This window comes from Pithys albifrons, chromosome 7, assembly GCF_047495875.1.
Source record: "Pithys albifrons albifrons isolate INPA30051 chromosome 7, PitAlb_v1, whole genome shotgun sequence".
Classification (NCBI taxonomy): Eukaryota; Metazoa; Chordata; class Aves; order Passeriformes; family Thamnophilidae; genus Pithys; species Pithys albifrons.
Window position 1 is genome coordinate 60,430,191 of NC_092464.1, and position 20,061 is coordinate 60,450,251.

A 20,061-nucleotide genomic window follows, 5' to 3' on the forward strand; every position below is an offset into this window, starting at 1 on the left:
GATAAGATTAACAAAGGATGGAGTGTTAAGAAATAGCACGGCCTTCTTTCTTTCTTCACAGGCCCACCTCACCTCAGGGCATCTGCATTCCCCCCCCCCCATAGATTGACTATCAGTCACACAAACACCTGGAGAAGAAAAAAAAGATATAAAAGAAGTGCAGTTGAACTGCAACTTGGGGAGAAAAACTTTCCACCTCTGGGAGGGCAACCTGAGAGCTACCCTGTCTCTCCCATTCCATCAATATTGCAGGGGTAAGCCATGGAATTCTTACTTTATTTTTCTTATACCTTATTAGCTGTAATTTGCTATAACTCACTGGGTGTATGCGGGTTAATGATATATATTTTTTCCTGATGCTTTTCCTTTTGGGTTATTGAGTGTATTTACTGGTGGTGTTGAACTGTTGTGTCTCTGTTTAGTTATCTTCTGTTAGTTAAGTTTGCTATGGGAGTGATTTACTGCTGGGTGGTCCTTGAAATGTGTGTTGTGCCAATGCCTTTGGGGGGTCTTTTGTACAATCCTGCAGCTCAATGTTATCACCGACTGAGTAACCCATATTAGTTATTGTCACATATTTGTATTAATAAATGTTGTTTCAGGAGCTATTGTGAGAAAGGTTATTTCTCTTGTTGCTATTAAGTGTGGTTCTCATAGGGGAGTCAGAAATCTTTCCAGCCTGTGTTCTGTCCAGATTTCAGCAGGCAGTGCTGGGTTTATAAAGTTTTGATTACTCCGAGGACGCTTATAGCTATTTCTCCCTGGCTGAAGTGTGGCTTCATGTCAGAGGTCAGAACCCCTTCCAATCTATAGGCTGACCGGTAGTTGGCAGACAGTGTGGGGGTACATAAGGATTTGATTGTCTGGAAGCGCTTATAGCTAATAACTTTTAATTAATACAGTTAAGACTAGAAATCTTTGCATTTCTGTCTCCCTCCTCCCTTTCATGTGACACAAGGTATGTAAGATACAAACCATCTCTAATGGAAAAGTTCCACAAACAGTGCAAGGAATAGCCCCCAAAGCTCCCTGAATGCCTCTTCTCCCAGGGGTGCCTTGGGGGAACTTTCCTCCACTCCCTGCCCAGGACTCTGCTGCCTGGAGCTGTCCCTGTCAGCAGCTGCTTCCCTGGCAGTGCTCCCAGAGCCCATCCCAGCCCTGGGTGCTCAGCTCTGCCCTGCAGAGCCCTCCCAGCACAGGGCACTGCCCAGGGACAGCTCTGCCTGTGCAGGATCTGCTGGCAATGTCAAAGCAACCCTGAGGAGACTGGAAAAGCAGCACTGATGATGTGTGTACCTGGCAGATTTCTAATCTTCCCAGGTTTATTCATCAGTAGGTGTAAACAATTTGAAATGGAGGTGCCACCTCCTGAAATGAGAAATCAATTTCTAGTTTTTATGGGCCAGATAGCCCACAAAAAAAAAGTAAGAACAGGATAATTCCCTTTGAAACAGCCCCTGCCTTTTTGTGCTTCTTGAAAAATATCCTGTGAAATCTCCTGCACTGCTGTCCAGCTCTGAGCACCTTCAAACCACAGAGAACCTTATCCACACAAGGACCCAGCTCTCAGCCATTGCTCCTTCCCCACAACCCTTCTCCCCAGCCCCGGGAGCAGCTCCCCAGGCTGGCTGAGAGCTGACCCTGGCAGGCAGCAGAGTCCCTGCCCCAGCACAGCACCCTGGGCTGCAGGACCCTGCTCTGCACCACAGCCCTGGGCACCCCTGGCTGCACCCCCAGGCTCCACAGCTATTCCAAAGTGTCCCCCAACAGCCCCCTCCTCACACATCCCATCAGCTGGGGCTGGGCCAGCTTTAGGAGATGCCTCCAGGAGCTGCCCCTGCATTGCCCTGCACCCACAGACTCACCGTGTCCAGCACTGCAAAGATTTCTCCTCCAAGAGCTCTGAGTCATCCTCCCAATGCTGAGCCCCTTTAAGCTCTGTCTGTGCCCTGCTGGTGTCCCTGAGCTGCCCTGGCAGTGCCCTGAGCCCTGCTGGGCTGTGCACAGGAGCTGCTCCTGGGCAGAGCTGTCTCTCTGCAGCGCTGCCCGCTTGCCAGGAGCTCCCTGTGTGCCAGGAGCCCGGCCCAGCTCAGCAGCACAGCAACAGCCCAGGGCATTTAATGGCCCTCTGGGGGGTTTGGTGCTCAGTCCCTGAACATCAGACTCTGAGGAAAGTTAAAGTGAGATTCAAACTGTAAATTTCTTGTAGTGCTAATGGGTCCCACTGAGGGACCCAACTGAGAAAACATCCCCAGGGTTTTTTTGGAGCAGAAACATGGAGGCAGTGATGACAGGTCAGAGAATCACAGGATCATCAATGTTGGAAGGGACCTTCAAGATCTTCTAGTCCAACTGTCATTCAGCACCCCAATAATCACCCCTAAATTTTATTCCAAGGTGCCACATCCAAACACCACCTGAGCAATTGGAGATACCATCACCACCCTGGGCTACTTATTTCATTGCCTAAGCACCCTTTCAGTGAAAAAAAGTTTTATTTAATATTTAATCTGAACCTTGACCTATGCAATTCAAGTCTCTTTCCTCTTTCTGTCCCTATAGGTTTGGCAGAAGAGAGGGAGAATCCCCTCACTAAAATCTCCTTTTGGGTGTTTGTAGAGGAGCAACAAGGTCCTCCCCGAGCCTCCTCTTCTCCAGACTGAAAAACGCCAGTTCCTCATCCAACATGTTTTCCAGACCCTTCCCAGCTTGGATCCCTTCTCTGGACACACTCCAGGCCCTCAATATCCTTTTTATCAGTGAGGGGCCCAGAACTGGACACAGCACTGAAGGTGCGGCCTCATCAGTGGCCAGTGCAGAGGGACAGTCCTGCCGTGGTCCTGCTGGCCACATTATTCCTCATACTGGCCAGGATGCCTTTGGCCTTCTTGTCCACCTGGACACACTCTGGCTCATACCCAGCTGCTCTCAAGCAGCAGACTCAAGTCTTTTCCTGCTGAGTAGTTCTCCAGCCACTCTGCTCACAGCCTGGAACATTCGATGAGGTTGTTGTGACTCAAGGACAGGATCTGACTCTTGACCTTATCAATCCAGCCTATCCACATCCCTCTGCGGAGCCTTCCTGCTCTCCAGCACATCCACAATCACACCCACCTTGGTGTTGTCCACAAATTTACTGAGGGTGCACTCCATCCCCTTATCCAGATCATTAAAACAATGTCAAACAGGACCAGCCCCAACACTCAGCCCTGGGGAACCCCACTAGTGACCTACCCACCTGGATTTGTTTCCATTCCCCACCACTCTCTGGGCCATCACTCAGTTTTTCACCCAGCAAACAGTTCCCTCATCCCAGCCATGAGCAGCCAGTTTCTGCAGGAGATGGTGCAGGAGGTGGTGCCAAAGGCTTTACTGAATTCCAGAGAGACACATCCATAGCCTTTCCCTCATCACCTGAATAGGTCATTTTGTCACAGATGGAGATCAGTTTGGTCATGCATGACCTTTCTTTCCCAAACCCACACTGACTGGGCCAGATTCCCTGGCTGTCCTGTTTGTGCTGTGTGATGGCACTCAGGATGATCTCCTCAATGGACTTCCCTGGCACCAAGTTCAGGCCTGACAGGCCTGGAGTTGTCCAGATCCTCCTCCTGGCCCTGCCTGTAAATCACAGTTTCTGATTTCTTTTCAGCTGGGATTTCTCCAGTTCACCAGGACTGCTGGGCAATGAGTGAAAGTGGCTTGGCCAGCTCTTCCTCCAGCTCCCTCAGTACCCTCAGGTGCATCCCATCTAGGCCAGGGACTTGTGGGGGTCTCATTGACACATTTTTTGACACATTATCTTTATTTGCAGTGGACAAACTATGTCCCTGTTTGTATCTGCCCCTTCATATTTTCCCCCAACATAACCTCACAATACCCCTGTAGTCCCCCAGGTTTTCTGTCCCTCCTTCCACTGTCTCTTTTTTATCCCCCTGAGTTCCAAACTAAGTTGTCTGTTTCATCAAGCCCCCTTGCTTGTTTTAGGGCACAGCCTGTTCCTGGAGCTTAATATTTCCTTCTTAAAGCAGGTCCAGCCTTCCTGGACTCCTCTGTTCTTTAGGACTGACTCCCAAGGGATTCCATCAATCAATCTCCCAGGCAGGCCACAGTCTGCCCACCATCAGTGCCAGGTGTCAGTTCTGCTGCCCCCTCCTTCCTCACCCAAATGGAAAATGCTGCCATTCAGTGTCTCTGTGCCCAAGATGGCCCCAACCACCACATCACCCACCAGTCACAGAATCACAGAATGGTTTGTGTTGGGAGGAACCTTAAAGAACAGCTCGTTCGAACCTCCATCATGGGCAGGGACACCTTCCACTAGACCAAGTTGTTCAGAGCCCCATCCAACCTGTTCTTGAACAACTTCCAGGGATGGTGCAACCACAACTTCTCTGAGGAACCTGTGCCAGGGTCTCACCACACTCACCATAAACAATTTCTTCCTACTGTCTCATCTAACCCTTTCCTCTATCAGTGTGAAGCCATTCCCCCTTGTTCTGTCACTCCAGGCCCATGTAAATAGTCTCTTTCCAACTTTCTTGTTGGCTCCCTTTAGGTCCTGGAAGGCCACAATTAAGTTACTCCAGAGCCTTCTCTTCTCCAGGCTGAACAATCCCAATTCTCTCAGCCTTCCCTCATGGCAGAGCTGCTCCAACCCTCTGATCTTCCTGGTGCATCCTCTGGACTCGCTCCAACAGCTCCATGTCCTTGCTGTGCTGGGACCCCAGAGCTGGAGGCAGCTCTGCAGGTGGGGCAACATCCAACCAGGTGTGTTCCAGCAAGGACAGTGTGGAACCTCCTGGAACCAAAGGGGATATTGTGACACCACAGAACCTCCTGGAACCAAAGGGCCATTGTGACACCACAGAAGTTCCTGGAACTCAAGGGATATTATGAGACGACAGAACCTCATGGAATCATAGGACAATTGTGACAAACTGGGCCTCATGGATCCAGAGGAACCCTGAGATATTTTGGATCCTCCAGGAATGAAGGGGCCTTTGTGACACTGAGGAGGGTTATGGAGCCCAAACTACACTGGGGCCGCTGCTGAACACCATGGAATCAAAAGTCCATTGTGATACTGCAGGGGTTAATGGAACTGAAAGAACCCTGGGAGACTGAAACCTCCTGGAATCAAGGGGCCATTTTGACACTGAAGAGCCTTATGGAGCCAAAGGGACCCTGGGGCACTGTGGAACCTCATGGAACCAAGGGGCATTTGTGACTTGTGGGGACTCCTGAAACCAAATGAACCCCAGAATATTTTGAAACCTCATGGCACCAAGGGGCCATTGTGACACTGCAGAGCCTTATGGACCATGACAGGATGTTCTGCCCTGATCAGGCCCAGAATCCACTCAGAGAATGCAAACAATGCAGGCTCTCTGGGCTGAGTTACTGCTGGAACCAAGGGGCTGTTTGGGTGTTGAATTCTGCTAAAACCAGCCTGGTTCACCAAACTGCAAATGCCCATCCTGCTTTTTGAAGCACCATTGAACAGAGAAGCTGCTCACTGGCCTGGAAACATGTGACCAGCAGTCCCTGACAGCGTAACTATAAAAGCTCAGTCCAACTTCCATATGGCAGATCATTCCACAGACTGCCTTGAAGCATGTGGAGCTTCTCCCATGAAGCAGGGATGGCTCTTCATGGTCACTGCCCAGGGGTTCAGGGAAGGAGAGAGATTTGCCCTATTAAGCTGTGTGAGAGTTACATCAGTCCCTTTATAATGATTGTTTCTTTTTGCTGCTTTTGATCAACTGCATTAAAATAATTGTTTTGATACAGTGCACTGCACTATTTTATGCTATAATATACTCTACTAGGAGGCTTTAGCTTTTCCAGTGTATTAAATATTTAAGAAAATATCTGTTCACTTGTCTACTGTTCTGTCTGCTCATTTATCATAATATATAATGCAATTTATATAAGTAGATCTGATTTGCCATCATTAAAACCTGTGAGGAAAAGTGATTCAATCACCCCTCTATAATTCCTGAAATGACCCCTTGATTCCATGAGATTCCACAGAGTGACAATGAATCCATTGTGTCAATAAGACTCTGCAGTGTCACACTGGGCCGTTCATTCCATGAGGTTCCACAGTGTCCCAGTGGTGGTGTCAGAGATGGTGGAGCTTTTCTTTTTGTAGTCAGAAATAGAATGAGAAAGAAATAATGTCACCAATGGCATCTGGGAAGGTCCAGACTGAACATGTGAAGAAAGAAATTTTCCTCCAAGACAAGTGTTCTGATACAAAGCATCACCCAGAAGGAGTCTGGATCAGCCCAAGGCTTTGTGCTCCAAGGCAGAGCCAGGGAGGAGGGAGAGATGTCAGTGCAGGAAGGGGCCAGCGAGGTGGGGCAGCTGGGGGATGCCGACAGCCTGCAGGGAAAGGGGCAGGGCATGGACACCGTAGGACAGCCTGGGCTGGAGAGGAGACAGGGATGTGCAGAAGCTGAAAGGCCCCAAGAGAGCCAAGTTGTGCAGGCCTTTGGCCATGGCTGCTGTGTGTGCCCCTGATGGCATGAGGAGACAAGTGAGCCTTGCAGCCCTGGGGCCTCATTGCCTCCTTGTCCCTGCTCAGCAGCCTGAGAGGTGCCACCCCATCCTCCTGCCCCTGGTTTTCCACATCCTACACCCCGGTGCCCAAGGAAGAGCCCCAAGGAATGAGGGAGAGACAGGATCTCCCTTCCCAGGGCTGTGACCTTTGGGTTAATGAAATGCTTCTTACTTTCCTCAGCATCAGAGTGACCTTTCTTTCCTAGTCCATATTTGTCATCATTGTCTCTTTGTTTTCTAACTGGAATCTCAGGACACTTTCTCAGTTATGTCCCTCAGAGGGACCCATTAACAACAAAAGAAACTTTAAAGTTTGATTATGAGTTTGCTTTCTCAAGAGGTTCCTGCACCTTTCCTCATGATCTGATGTTCAGGGACTGAGCACCAACCCCCCCAGAGGGCCATTAAATGCCCTGGGCTGTTGCTGTGCTGCTGAGCTGGGCCGGGCTCCTGGCACACAGGGAGCTCCTGGCAAGCGGGCAGCGCTGCAGAGAGACAGCTCTGCCCAGGAGCAGCTCCTGTGCACAGCCCAGCAGGGCTCAGGGCACTGCCTGCACACACCGAGGGCAGAAAAGCAGGGCAGAGAGAGGTTACACACAGTCTGGGGTGTGAGGAAAGTTGAGAGGAAGATCCACAGAAGAGAAATCTTTCCAGGCTTTCAGAAGGTAAGTCTGCATGAAGGGCAATGTATGTGCAGTTTGTGGGAAGATCTCCCAACGCTGGCACATCCCACAGCCTGGGGGGTCTCTAATGTGGGATATCACAGTTTCTCTGGTGCTGAAGTTGAGGACGAGCTGCAAAGCAGGGACTCTCTGCTGCACCATCCCAGGGACATCCCAACAGGGTTCCCTTCTCCCAGGGATGGCTACAGGGTTTGAATCCAGGCTGTGCCACCCAGGCTGCCCCAAACTGTCCTGCAGAGCAGGGTCCTGCAGCCCAGGGTGCTGTGTCAGGGCAGGAGCTCTGCCACGTGCCAGAGGCAGCTCTCAGCTGGTCTGGGGAGCTCCTTCAGTGCTGGGGGAGAGGCTGTGGGTGGAAAGACCAAACCGTGGCAGGGAAGGGCAGGGCAGGGCAGGTTTGTTCAGCTATCAAGTGAGCGTTTCATAGGTGAGGACTGCTTATAGAACCAGAGCACTCCAGGATATTTTCCAGGGGATACTTCAAGGAGAAGGTGAAAGGAGGGATTTCTATCAGGCTCTCAAGCCACATACCTGGTGGTTTGTCATGCAGAGGGAACACTGAGGAGCTGCACAGGGGCTGAGAACAAGTACCTGGCATTGTTGGTGTCTGGGAGGTGGCACAGCTGGCTCAGGGTGACACTGCCCTGAGTGTCCACCTGGTTCTGCCCTGGCTTCTCCCAGCTGGACCCTCAGTGTGCATTTCCTTTTTCCTCAACTTCCTCATGTTGCTGGGGTTCTTTCCTCCTTCTCTCAGTCAGGTTCACTGGGAATGGGAGTTCAAGCTACAGAGGCAATCACTGATCCTGTGATCCACCTCAGGCAGGTGGGTCCCTGGGAATGAGACATTCCAATTCTCCTCTGACCTGTGGGGCTGTCAGTAGTGAATTCTGTGTGCCTGGAGAATGAGGTGTGTTTCCCAGAATCAAACCCCATTGTCAGGACACTTGGCTCTTCTCTGAGATGTCCTTCCAAGCTGGGAGCTGCCCTCAAGAGTGCAAATCACCTTCATAGCACAATTGTGTTATCTGAAATCCCCAGTGCAGAGGGGCAGAGATGCTGTGCCCATCCCAGGAAATGCTGTTGAGTTGGTGAGATGAGCCATGTGTGTCCTTGAGACCTTGAGCCAGGCTGAGATATTGAGTGGTCTGTGATGGATCTCTCTGCTCTCAACAGTGTCTGGTGGCTTTTCAGACAAAAATGGGAGTGTGATCACTCTCTGTCTGAGGAAGGTCCAAGTCCAGGGCAGCTGGAAGAAGGCAGAGGGACAGAGCAACTCCCCTCACTCTGCACTAAGCCACAGACATGGTCCTGTTTGGGAAGCGCTGCTCTGCTCTTCCTCAGGGCAGCACAAATTCTGAGGGGTTCTGCCATCCAGGAAAACTCCACAGGGAAGATGAGGGGAGTCAGAAACAAAACAACCAAACCTCTGAAACTGTCTTCTGGAATCCTGAAATCTTCTCAAAACTGGGAGTGCAGATGCCCATGAGAACTTTTGCTTTAGGAGCAGTTTCATCTGACACAGCTGAACACCAGGATGGGCCCTGCCCCCACGATGGCCATGACCCCCCGGGAGCAGAGCAGGGCTGACCCTCACAGCCAGTGGGCAGAGGGGCTGCTCCTCATGGGAAATGTAGGGAGCACCAAGCAGGGCTCCAGCCATGGATATGAAGCAAAGTTTCCTGAAAAGGGAAACGTGGGGAGTGTGAGCAGAAGGGAAAGGGGTATTGGGATATGGCTGTGATTATTCTCAGAAATATCTCATCTGGTTTGTCACTGTTATTTCCTCCTTGGACAGTGCCCCACCTCCAGAAGCAGCAAATGCCCAACAGCAGCTCCATCAGCCAGTTCCTCCTCCTGCCATTGGCAGACACGTGGCAGCTGCAGCTCCTGCACTTGTGGCTCTTCCTGGGCATCTCCCTGGCTGCCCTCCTGGGCAACGGCCTCATCATCAGCGCCGTAGCCTGCGACCACCATCTGCACACCCCCATGCACTTCTTCCTGCTCAACCTGTCCCTCACAGACCTGGGCACCATCTGCACCATTGTTCCCAAAGCCATGCACAACTCCCTCTGGGACACCACAACCATCTCCTTCATGGGATGTGCTGCACAGGTCTTCTTCCTTATTTTATTCATTGGAACAGAGATTTCCCTCCTCACCATCATGTGCTACGACCGCTACGTTGCCATCTGCAAACCCCTGCACTACGGGACCCTCCTGGGCAGCAGAGCTTGTGCCCACATGGCAGCAGCTGCCTGGGCCAGTGGCTTTCTCAATGCTCTGCTGCACACAGCCAATACATTTTCCCTGCCCCTGTGCCAGGGCAATGCCCTGGGCCAGTTCTTCTGTGAAATCCCCCAGATCCTCAAGCTCTCCTGCTCACACTCCTACCTCAGGGAAATTGGGCTTCTTGTGGTTACTGCCTGGTTACTGTTTGGTTGTTTCATTTTCATAGTTTTCTCCTATGTGCAGATCTTCAGGGCTGTGCTGAGGATCCCCTCTGAGCAGGGACGGCACAAAGCCTTTTCCACGTGCCTCCCTCACCTGGCCGTGGTCTCCCTGTTTCTCAGCACTGATGTGTTTGCCCACCTGAAGTCTCCCTCCATGTCCTCTCCATCTCTGGATGTGGTGGTGGCAGTTCTGTACCTGGTGGTGCCTCCAACACTGAACCCCCTCATCTACAGCCTGAGGAACCAGGAGCTCAAGGATGCCCTGAGGAAAATGATGACTTGATGCTCTTCAGAAGCATAAAACTGTTGTTTCTCTTGATGTCTGCATAGCATTTGGACTGGAACTCATTACAGCCCCATCCTGTTTTCTCAGCATTTTGGTGGGGGTCATGAGATAAGTTTGTGCACAAATAAATTTTTAATTAACCTCCATTATAATCTAGTATGTTTCTTTGGAGTTTGACCCAGAGACTGTCTAAATGAGGATTTGTTCCACTTGAGTAGTTACACAAAATAAAGGACAGTGCAGTGACTTGTTTGATCCTTCTTCTTAGGCATTCAGAAAGGACAGCTCACTGCAGGACAGTGCATGTTTACAGAGAGGAGGGGACTGTTCAGAGCTGCCCTTTCTCCTTCCACACTCTCCTAAGGCCTTGTGTCGGTCCAAGGCCTTGGTCCTCTGCCAGCTTGGTCACATCCTGCTGTGTGTCCATCCTGGGCTCACAGCCAGGAACAGGCCATGGGCACTGCTGGGACACAGCTGGGCTGCACAACAGCAGCTCCATCAGGAAAGGGCAACTCCTGAGGGCAGGACAGGAAGGCTTTGGGCTTCCTCTGAAGTTGCTCTTAAGAACATGCCTAAGGAAGAGACATTCAAGAGGCAACTTGTGCTGCTTTGTCTGCCCATGGCTCAGTGTGATGAGATCAGGTTCCCAGTGTGACTTTCAAAGGACTTAGTTCTGGTTCAGGTTTTCCTTGTTGGTGGCCAGAGACCATGCAGATGAGATTAACCTTCCTGGGGCTCAACAGCTTGTGACAGGGCTGATGGCAGGAAAGTGGTTTGCTTAAGACACTTTGGAGCTGCCAGGAGAACACGAGACCTGCAGCAACAGTGTGAGCAGGAGCTGACAGTGAATAGAGCCCAAGGAGACCAGGCCTGTCCAGCTCGGAGTCACCCAGAGATAATATTCTACATCTGAGTGTGAACTGAAAAAAAAGAGCCCTGCAACCCCAGGGAATACAGCAGGTTGAGGGAAAGGAGGCATGTGATTCATTTTACTTTCAATAAACATTCATAGTCTGGATCCACTGCAGCCCTCAAACCCATCTCCCAGCACTGGAACAAGGCAGGGCCCCTCTGAGCACCCTCCATGACCACACAAGAGCTTGTGTGGCAGGGGCTCAGTGGCAGGGACCACCATCAGCTGGCTCTGCCTCCCAGCCTCACCAGCACAGCCCAGCAGAGCCCCCCATGGCCCCAGGCACCGCAGCCCCTGTGCCCTGCAGAGCAGCATCCCCAGCTCGGGGGCTGTGGGGAGCTCGGGGAGGGGCTGCAGGAATGGCTGGTCAGGCCAGCACAGACGTGTTTCCCTGGGGAAAGGCTCTGTGGGGAGATGGGATGTGCCAGAAGAAGAGCAGGACAGGCTGTGTGTGTAGAGGAGCCATGGAAAGAGGCTCTCCAGTCCCTGGAGCTGTAGGTGATGCCCGCAGAGCCCCACGATTGATTCTCTCCTGCTGTCCTGGGGAGTGTGGCTGGCCCTGGGGCTGCAGGAGATGCCTGAGATGATGGTCTCCTGAACATTCCAGACACAGAGTCACTGTCCCTGACCTCCATTGCCTCCATTTCTTGCTGCAGGGCCAGACATGATTGTGCTGCTCTGTGGGGCTGGGGCTGGGGCAGGTGGATTGGTGGGACCAGGGATGAACTGGACTGGGCCATGCCAGGGAGAGGGAAACCCCAGTGTTGAGCTGAAGTGTGTGAGTGTGCAGGGTGGGGGCTCTGCAGGGCTGAGGTGCCTCCAGCCCCGGGCAGTGGCAGCAGGAGCCCAGGGAGACACTGCACCTGCTGCCAGGAACTGTCTGTGTGTGTGCAAGGGAAGGACTCGTGTCTCTGAACAGCCCTGGGGGTGTGAGCAGGGCATGAGCCCAGCTCAGGTGTGGGCACCTGTCAGAGCCCTGACATTTCTGGCTGTGACTGCAGGAACAACCTCCCTGTCCCAGGGAGATTCATCTCACCATCCTTGAGCATGCCCATTGCAAATGTCCATGTCTCCTCCATCCCTCTCCTCTGCCTTTATGTCCCTTTCTTCCCACACCAGGAAACAGCCTGGGGGAGTCTCCCCTGTGGAGTCAGAGAGGCTCTGTGAGCAGGAGTGACAGTGTTCTCCAGAAGGTGCATTTGTCCCCCTTGACATGGCCCAGAGCTCAGGACTGTGAAAACATTCCCAGGCACACACAGCTTGGAAAGATCATGGAACGCAAATTGGGAGAGGAAGAACAGAAGAGGCAAAATTAGGGATATGAAACCATCCCAAAGAAGTTCAGTAGCTCCTCTGAGTAATGTTTCTGCATTCAAAACACTGGTAGGAAATGTACTCTGATAAATAGCTGCACAAATATTTTCAGATAAACAGTGAGTGAATCAGATTAATAGAACAAGTGTGTGGTCTTGTCACTAAAAAGAAAATGATGAAAAAACCTTGAAATTAAAAATAAACAGCACATCATAATGATAGGCAAGAAAGTCTTCAACAATTACCAGGATTTCTTGTCTGCAGAGGTTTCAACTACCTCCTAAAACCCACACTCCTGGCTTCAGGCCATGACTTCCCAGAGCAGTCACAGAGTTGGCCACTGCCCCAGAGATGCCCCAGGGCAGCTCAAGGACCCAAGTGTGAAAAGTCCCCCAGAGTGTCTGTGAGCCCTTCTGGAGCAGGAGCTGCTGGGCAGGAAGGACCACCTGGGGAGGGGCAGGGAATCCCCCCCTGCAGCACTGCTGGCCAGGCTGAGGAGGGTCCTCTCCAGCACAGCAGAACATCCTGTCCCCTTGGGGGCTGGGCTGTCAGGTGTGTTCCCAGAACTGACTGGCCAAGCTGGGCAGGCAGATGCTCAGGGATCATGAAGGGTGTCACAAAGCTGAGCCCAACCAGCTGAAGGATTTGGGGAGGTCAGGAGGAACTGGGACAAAAGGGATGGGATATTTGGGGGAGGAAAGAGGGGCTTGGCCAACAGAGAGGAAAGATTTTGGTGAGATAAAACCAAGTTCAGGTAATGCTGAGGGTGTTGAAACACTGACTGTGCAAACACTCCTGATGGACCTTTACCTATAATTTGTGTACCATTGCAACTTCTGTAAGGATAACTTGATACTCCTAATTTCACCCCCAGCAATCTTCTCTCAGGAACCAAAGGGACCCTGGGACACTGTGGAAAGCCTTGGAACCAAGGGGCCATTCTGACACTTGGGAACCTCATGGAATCAGAGTTCCTTTGTGACCCTGCAGGACCTCAAGGAAACAGAAGCCCATTTTGACCCTGTGGAGCCTCATGGAATCCACGGATCATTGTGACACTACAGGGCCTCATGGACTCCAAGGAACCCCGGGACACTGCAGAAATTCATGGAATCAAGGGGACATTATGACACTCCAGGGTGTCATGGATTCAAAGGAATCCTGAAATATTTTGGAATCTGATGGAATCATTGTGCAACTGTAACACTACAGAAACTTATGGAATCAAGAGGCAATTCTGACCTTTCAGGGCCTCATGAAACAAAAGGGACCCTGGGACACTGTGGAAACTGATGGAAAATGGGACCATTGGGACACTGCAGGGCCTGAAGGAACCAAAGGTATCCTGGGACACTGCAGAGCTCACGGAACCAAAGGGATCATTGTGACATGTGGGGCCTCTTGGAACAAAAGGGGTCTTGAGACAGTTTTTAACCTCATAGACTCAAGGGGTCATTGACACACTGTGGAACCACAGGGAACCAGGATGCCACCTGGACACTGCAGGGCCTCACAGAACTAAAGCAATCCTGTGACAGTATGGAACATTGGGGACATACTTTGGGTCTGGCTGAGCTGGAGCTCATTTCCCCACAGCAGCCCTCCCAGTGCTGGGCTTTGTGTTGGGAGCTGGAAAGGTGCTGAGAACACACCAATGTATTGGCTACTGCTGAGCAGGGCTGGCACAGCCCCAGCACTGCAACGTTCCTTCCTGAACTGAGGGCAAGGTCCTGGGAAGGGACACTGTCAGGCCAGCTGAGCCAGACTAACCAGAGGGATATTCCAAACCATGGGATGTCAGCTCAGATATAAAAGCTGAGGAAAGGAGGAGGAAGGGGGGTGTTCATTGTTTCCAATGTTTGCCTGCTGAGCAGCTGCTCCGTGTGCTGAAGCCTGGCTTGCTGGGACATGGCCAGACATCACTGATGATGGGGAGTAGAGAATAAATCTTGTAATTTTCCTCTTTCTTTGTGTGCAAACTTTGGCTTTTGATTTAGTAAAGTGCCTTATCCCAACCCAACAGTCATTTTTTATTCTATTCTCTCTCCCCTGTCCATCTGCCACTGCTGGGGACTGGAGGCACCTCAGCCCTGTGGGGTGTCACCTGCTCTGCCCCTCTCTGAGATGCCCCACGGCCTGAGGGATGGACACAGGGGGAGCTCTGTGCTCAGAAGCACATCCCAGTGCTGCATCCTGGGGGTTTTCCAGGGGATGTGGGGCCCAGAGTGAAGTGACCTCGAGACACTGTGTGTTCCACAGCCCTTCCCAGCACCTCCAGGATTAGCTGATGGTCTTTGTGTTCTCTTGTGTTCATCTCCCCCACATACACACTGTGCATGCTGAAGTTTCCTCTGTACAATTGCAGCATGGCCTTGTGAGCTGCTCATTTGGTGTCCTCATGGAGGGACAAACAACCTGTCAGTGGTGGGTGAGAGGCCAGTGCTGGGAATGGTGTTCGCAGGGGGTGATCTGTGACAATTGCCCTGGGATCCCTTGCCCAGGGTGTCCAGGAAACAAAGACAAAGCCCAGACCCTGCTCTGCTGCTCCTTCAGGTGTGTCCCTGGAGGTCTGGCTGTGGAAGGGACACTGCTGTGCCCTCTCTTGCTCTCACACACTTTGGCTCTTCACTGTGCTTTTCTGCAGCAGGGCAGTTTCCTGGGGCTTGACAGCCTATGAGAAGACACCAGTTCCTTACAGCCCCAGGACTTGTCACCTCCTCACCCACTCCATAGAGCTGTGGAGGTGTCCTACTGCTCTCCTGCACTCCCCATTCCACACCCCACATCACTCTGCTCCAGGAGCATCCTGTGAGGAACCAGGGATGGGTGGCAGGGCTTGGCTGTCCTGCTTGGCAAAGTCCATCAGGCACTTTCACAGCCACATTCCACAGTCCCTTTTCCACCTGTAACCAGTAACTCTGAGCTGCTGCTTCCCCAGACCCAGGGAGGGTCTTTTTGTCTGCTCATTCCCTCCAGGGTCTCTTTTCAGTCATGGCCTCAGTGGGGCTTGCTGACACTCTCAGGAACTTGAAGGTTTGATGATGAATTTTGCTTTTTTAGAGTTTTTTTTCAGTTTTCAAATCTTCAGTTCAGGAATTCAGTGCCAGAGTGCTCATTAACATTCAAAACATCCTAACAAGACAAGCCTTTGGGAATAATTTATATTAAGGCTTCAATTCTTTTATGCTTCATATAGACAGATACCAGAAGTGAATTCAAAGTGAGTTAGTACAGTGACAAAAAATGAAGAAATACAGTTTTTGTCCCATTTCCTTTTTCCTGTTTATACACTGAGAGCAGCAAACCCTAATTGATATTGTTCCCAAGCACCAGGGATGGTCTCCTTGTCTGCTCTTTCCCTTCATGGTCTCTTTTCACTGATGGCATTTTAACAAAACAAACCCCTGGGAATAATTTACTTTTACATTTTCAAATCTTCTGTGGTCAATTACAGAGATCTCAGAAATGCATTCAAAGTGAATATCTTATACTTTAAAAACAAAAACAGAAGCAAAAATCTGTCTTTTGCGTAGCCTGTTTATTTTTGCCTGTTTATACATTATTATCAGCAATTCCCTATTGATATTGACCCAGAGCATCTCCTAATTCAGTGTGAATAGATATGAAAATCAAGACCCTTTTTGTCTGACAATCCATCTGACTTTATCCCTAATCCCCACCCCACCACTTCCCTCATCACATCCCTGGCACTCAAAGCAGCCTTGTGCAATCTGAGCTTCCTCCACTAAAGGCTGGACCTGCAGGTTTCAGCTCCTGGGCACCAACTCCCACCTGCTGTACTTGGAGAAAGAGCTGCAGGAGACACACAGGGATGTTCATGTATTGTCAGCAAACAAAACCAAAGGAAGGCACAGCTCAAAAATAGAAGAAATTCCTCTGCTGTATTTTAAGTTCACATCACTGACGTCCACTTTCCACACCAGGCAATTTTAGACCAATGGAAAACATGTTATGTGTCAGGCACAGATCTAAAGGTCCCTCCAAGCGCTCCCTACCCCAATTCTGTCCATTTTGCTCTTTGCACACAAGAAGTCACACACTGAAGTCAGAAGTTCCCTTGATCCAGAGCAGGAGGAAAAGAGAGAAAGTGAATGAATTACTTTGTTGTGCAGAGCTAAATCTCCACTAATCCAAATATTTTGGGGTTACAGGAATTTTATTGGGCATGTTCTGCAGCATTTGTTCAGATGACAACAGGTTAGGTGGGATTGTTGATCTGCTGGAGTCCAAGAAGGCTCTGCAGAGGGGTCTGGACAGGCTTGATTTATGGGCCCAGGCCAACCGGATGAGGTTCAGCAATGCCAAGTGCTGGGTCCTGCCCTGGAGTCACAACCACTCCAAATCCCTGGTCATGCCCTGTAACTGTTCTCCACATCCTGTCCTGTGTCCTTAATCCCTCCATTTCAAGGAACGTTTTGGAATAAGGGAGCTTTGTACTCTGGGTATGGAGGGAGATCCAAGTGTCACTGGAGTAGGAACTCATCAGGTTTGTGCTCTTTAGGGGTTGAGGAACTGGTGACACTTAGAGACACAGAAAATCTCCCTTCATTGCCCACAGTACAAATTAAACAGGACACAATTTTTAAACTCCGCAGCTCTTTGTGCATCTTTCCTCAGCCACAGCAACCAGGATAAGCCCCGTCCTTGCTGTGCTGGTCCCACAGCCCAGGGTGCTCCTGGCCTCCCTTGCTGCCAGGGCACACGGCTGCCTCCTGCCCAGCTCCTGCCCACCCACAGCTGCCTTACAGGGCTGCTCCCAGCCAGGCAGCTCCCAGCCTGTGCCATGGCCAGGGCAGTGCCCTGCAGGGGCACACACTGCCATGTGTCCCTCTGCCATTGCAGGAGGTTCCTGCCAAGACGGGCTCTCCTCCTCCCTGAAGCTTTCCCTGAGCACAGAGGCCTGAGAGACCTTTCCAGTGAAGACTCAGGCAGAGAAGCCATGGAGTCCCTCAGCCCCACAGCAGTGTCTGCTGGAATTAAATCCCCCTCCCCATCCCACAGCAGCCGTGCATTTCCCTCCTTCAGCCTTGGTCTCCAGCACAGCCACTGAGGCTCTTTTGGCTCTTGACTTTTCCTGCAGCCACCAACTCCAGGGGAGCTTTGCTTTCCCCACAGTCCAACGTTCACAACACAGGCCATGCCCAGGAATTCCTTGTCTGTGCCTGGCCTTGCTGTCAACCCCTGGCAGAGATTCCATGGCCCCTTTGTGCCCCACTGCCCCACAGCTGGTCCCACAGCTCCCTGTGCAGCCCAAACCCAGGCCAGGAGCATCCATGGTGGGGAATGGCCCCTCTGATGCGATGCCCAGGGCAGTCCTTGGCCTTGGTGACAGAAGACTGGGTGGCTAATTAGCTATGATAAAATTAATACTTACTTCTTTTTTATAACAGTGAAGTTACAAGGAGAAAAAAAAGGAAAATTGTATAAGAGGAGAGACTTGGTCTCTCATGAAATGCACTGGGTGTCACTGACAGAGCAAAGCAGGCAGTCTCTTCCTGCTGAAAAGCATCCAGTCATCATTTTCCTCACAGCATCCTTCAGCTCCTGGTTCCTCAGGCTGTAGATGAGGGGATTCACTGCTGGAGGCACCACCGAGTACAGAACTGCCACCACCAGATCCAGGGATGGGGAGGACATGGAGGGAGGCTTCAGGTAGGAAAACATACCAGTGCTGACAAACAGGGAGACCACGGCCAGGTGAGGGAGGCACGTGGAAAAGGCTTTGTGCCGTCCCTGCTCAGAGGGGATCCTCAGCACAGCCCTGAAGATCTGCACATAGGAGAAAACCATGAAAATGAAACATCCCATAAATAAAAGAACACTAGCCACAAGAAGCCCAAGTTCCCTGAGGTAGGAGTGTGAGCAGGAGAGCTTGAGGATGTGGGAGATTTCACAGAAGAACTGGCCCAGAGCATTGCCCTGGCACAGGGGCAGGGAAAATGTATTGGCTGTGTGCAGCAGAGCATTGAGAAAGCCACTGGCCCAGGCAGCTGCTGCCATGTGGGCACAAGCTCTGCTGCCCAGGAGGGTCCCGTAGTGCAGGGGTTTGCAGATGGCAACGTAGCGGTCGTAGCACATGATGGTGAGGAGGGAAAACTCTGTCGACATGGAAAAGGAAAAGGAAAAGACTTGTGTGACACATCCTGCATAGGAGATGGTTGTGGTGTCCCAGAGGGAGTTGTGAATGGCTTTGGGGACAGTGGTGTAGATCCAGCCCAGGTCTGTGAGGGACAGGTTGAGCAGGAAGAAGTGCATGGGGGTGTGCAGGTGGTGGTCGCAGGCTATGGCGCTGATGATGAGGCCGTTGCCCAGGAGGGCAGCCAGGGAGATGCCCAGGAAGAGCCACAAGTGCAGGAGCTGCAGCTGCCGCGTGTCTGCCAATGACAGGAGGAGGAACTGGCTGATGGAGCTGCTGTTGGGCATTTGCTGCCTCTGGATGTGGGGCACTGTCCAAGGAGGAAATAACAGTGACAAGTCAGGGGAGAGGTTTCTGAATGCCGCCAGACACTGTTAAAAGCAGACAAAGCCATCACAGGCCACTAAATATCTCAGCCTGTCTCAAAGTCCCAAGATCCCAAGGATACACATGGCTCATATCACCAACCCAACAATATTTCCTGGGATGGGCACAGCATCTCTGCTCCTCTCCACTGGGGATTTCAGATAACATAATTGTGCCATGAGGATTATTTGCATTCTTGAGGGCAGCTCCCATCTTGGAAGGACACCTCAGAAGAGACACAAATGTCCTAACAAAGGAGATTGATTCTGGGAAAAACACCTCATTCTCCAGGCCCACAGACTTCCCTGCCTATAGCCCCACTGGTCACAGGAAAATTGGAATGTCTCATTCCCAGGGAGAAAATTTTGAGGGGGATCACAGGATCAGTGATTGAGTCTGTAGTTCGAACTCTCCTTCCCTGTAAGCCTGACTGAGAGAACAAGGAAAGAACCTCAGTAACAAGGGCAAGTTAAGAAACCAGGAAATACACAGGGAAGGTCCAGTGGGGAGAGACCAGGGTGGAGCTCACTGGAAACTCAGGGCAGCATCACCCTGAGCCAGCTGTGCCACCTCCCAGATACCAGCAGTGCCAGGTAGTTGTTCTCAGCACCTGTTCAGCTCCTCAGAGTTCCCTCTGCTATTCAAACCACAAGGTATGTGGCTTGAGAGCTTGATAGAAATCCCTCTTTTCACCTTGTCCTTGAAGTATCCCCTGGAAAATATCCTGCAGTGCTCTGGTTCTGTAAGCAGTCCTTAACTATGAAACTCTCACTTGATAGCAGAGGAAACCTGTCCTGCCCTGCCCTGCCCTGCCCTGCCAGGGTTTGCTCTTTCCACCCACAGCCTCTCCCCCAGCATTGAGGGAGCTCCCCAGACCAGCTGAGAGCTGCCCCTGGCAGGTGGCAGAGCTTCTGCCATGGCACAGCACCCTGGGGTGCAGGACCCTGCTCTGCAGGACAGTTTGGGCAAGCCTGGGTGGCACAGCCAGGGTTCAAACCCTACAGCCATCCCTGGGAGGCGGGAACCCTGTTGGGATGTCCCTGGGATAGTGCAGCAGAGAGTCCCTGCTTTGCAGCACGTCCTCCTCTTCAGCACCAGAGACACTGTGATATCCCACATTAGAGACCCCCCAGGCTGTGGGATGTGCCAGCGTTGGGAGATCTTCCCACAAACTGCACATACATTGCCCTTCATGCAGACTTACCTTCTGAAAGCCTGGAAAGATTCCTCTTCTGTGGATCTTCCTCTCAACTTTCCTCACATCCCAGACTGTAACCTCTCTCTGCCCTGCTTTTCTGCCCTCGGTGTGTGCAGGCAGTGCCCTGAGC

At 51.5% G+C, this 20,061-nt stretch overlaps 1 protein-coding gene across 1 annotated transcript in view; it reads right to left on the bottom strand.

Moving 5' to 3' along the window:
- The window catches only part of LOC139673810 (zinc finger protein 850-like), a 1,066,517-nt gene that overhangs the window by 740,870 nt on the left and 305,586 nt on the right, over nt 1–20,061 (bottom strand). The window lies entirely within an intron of this gene.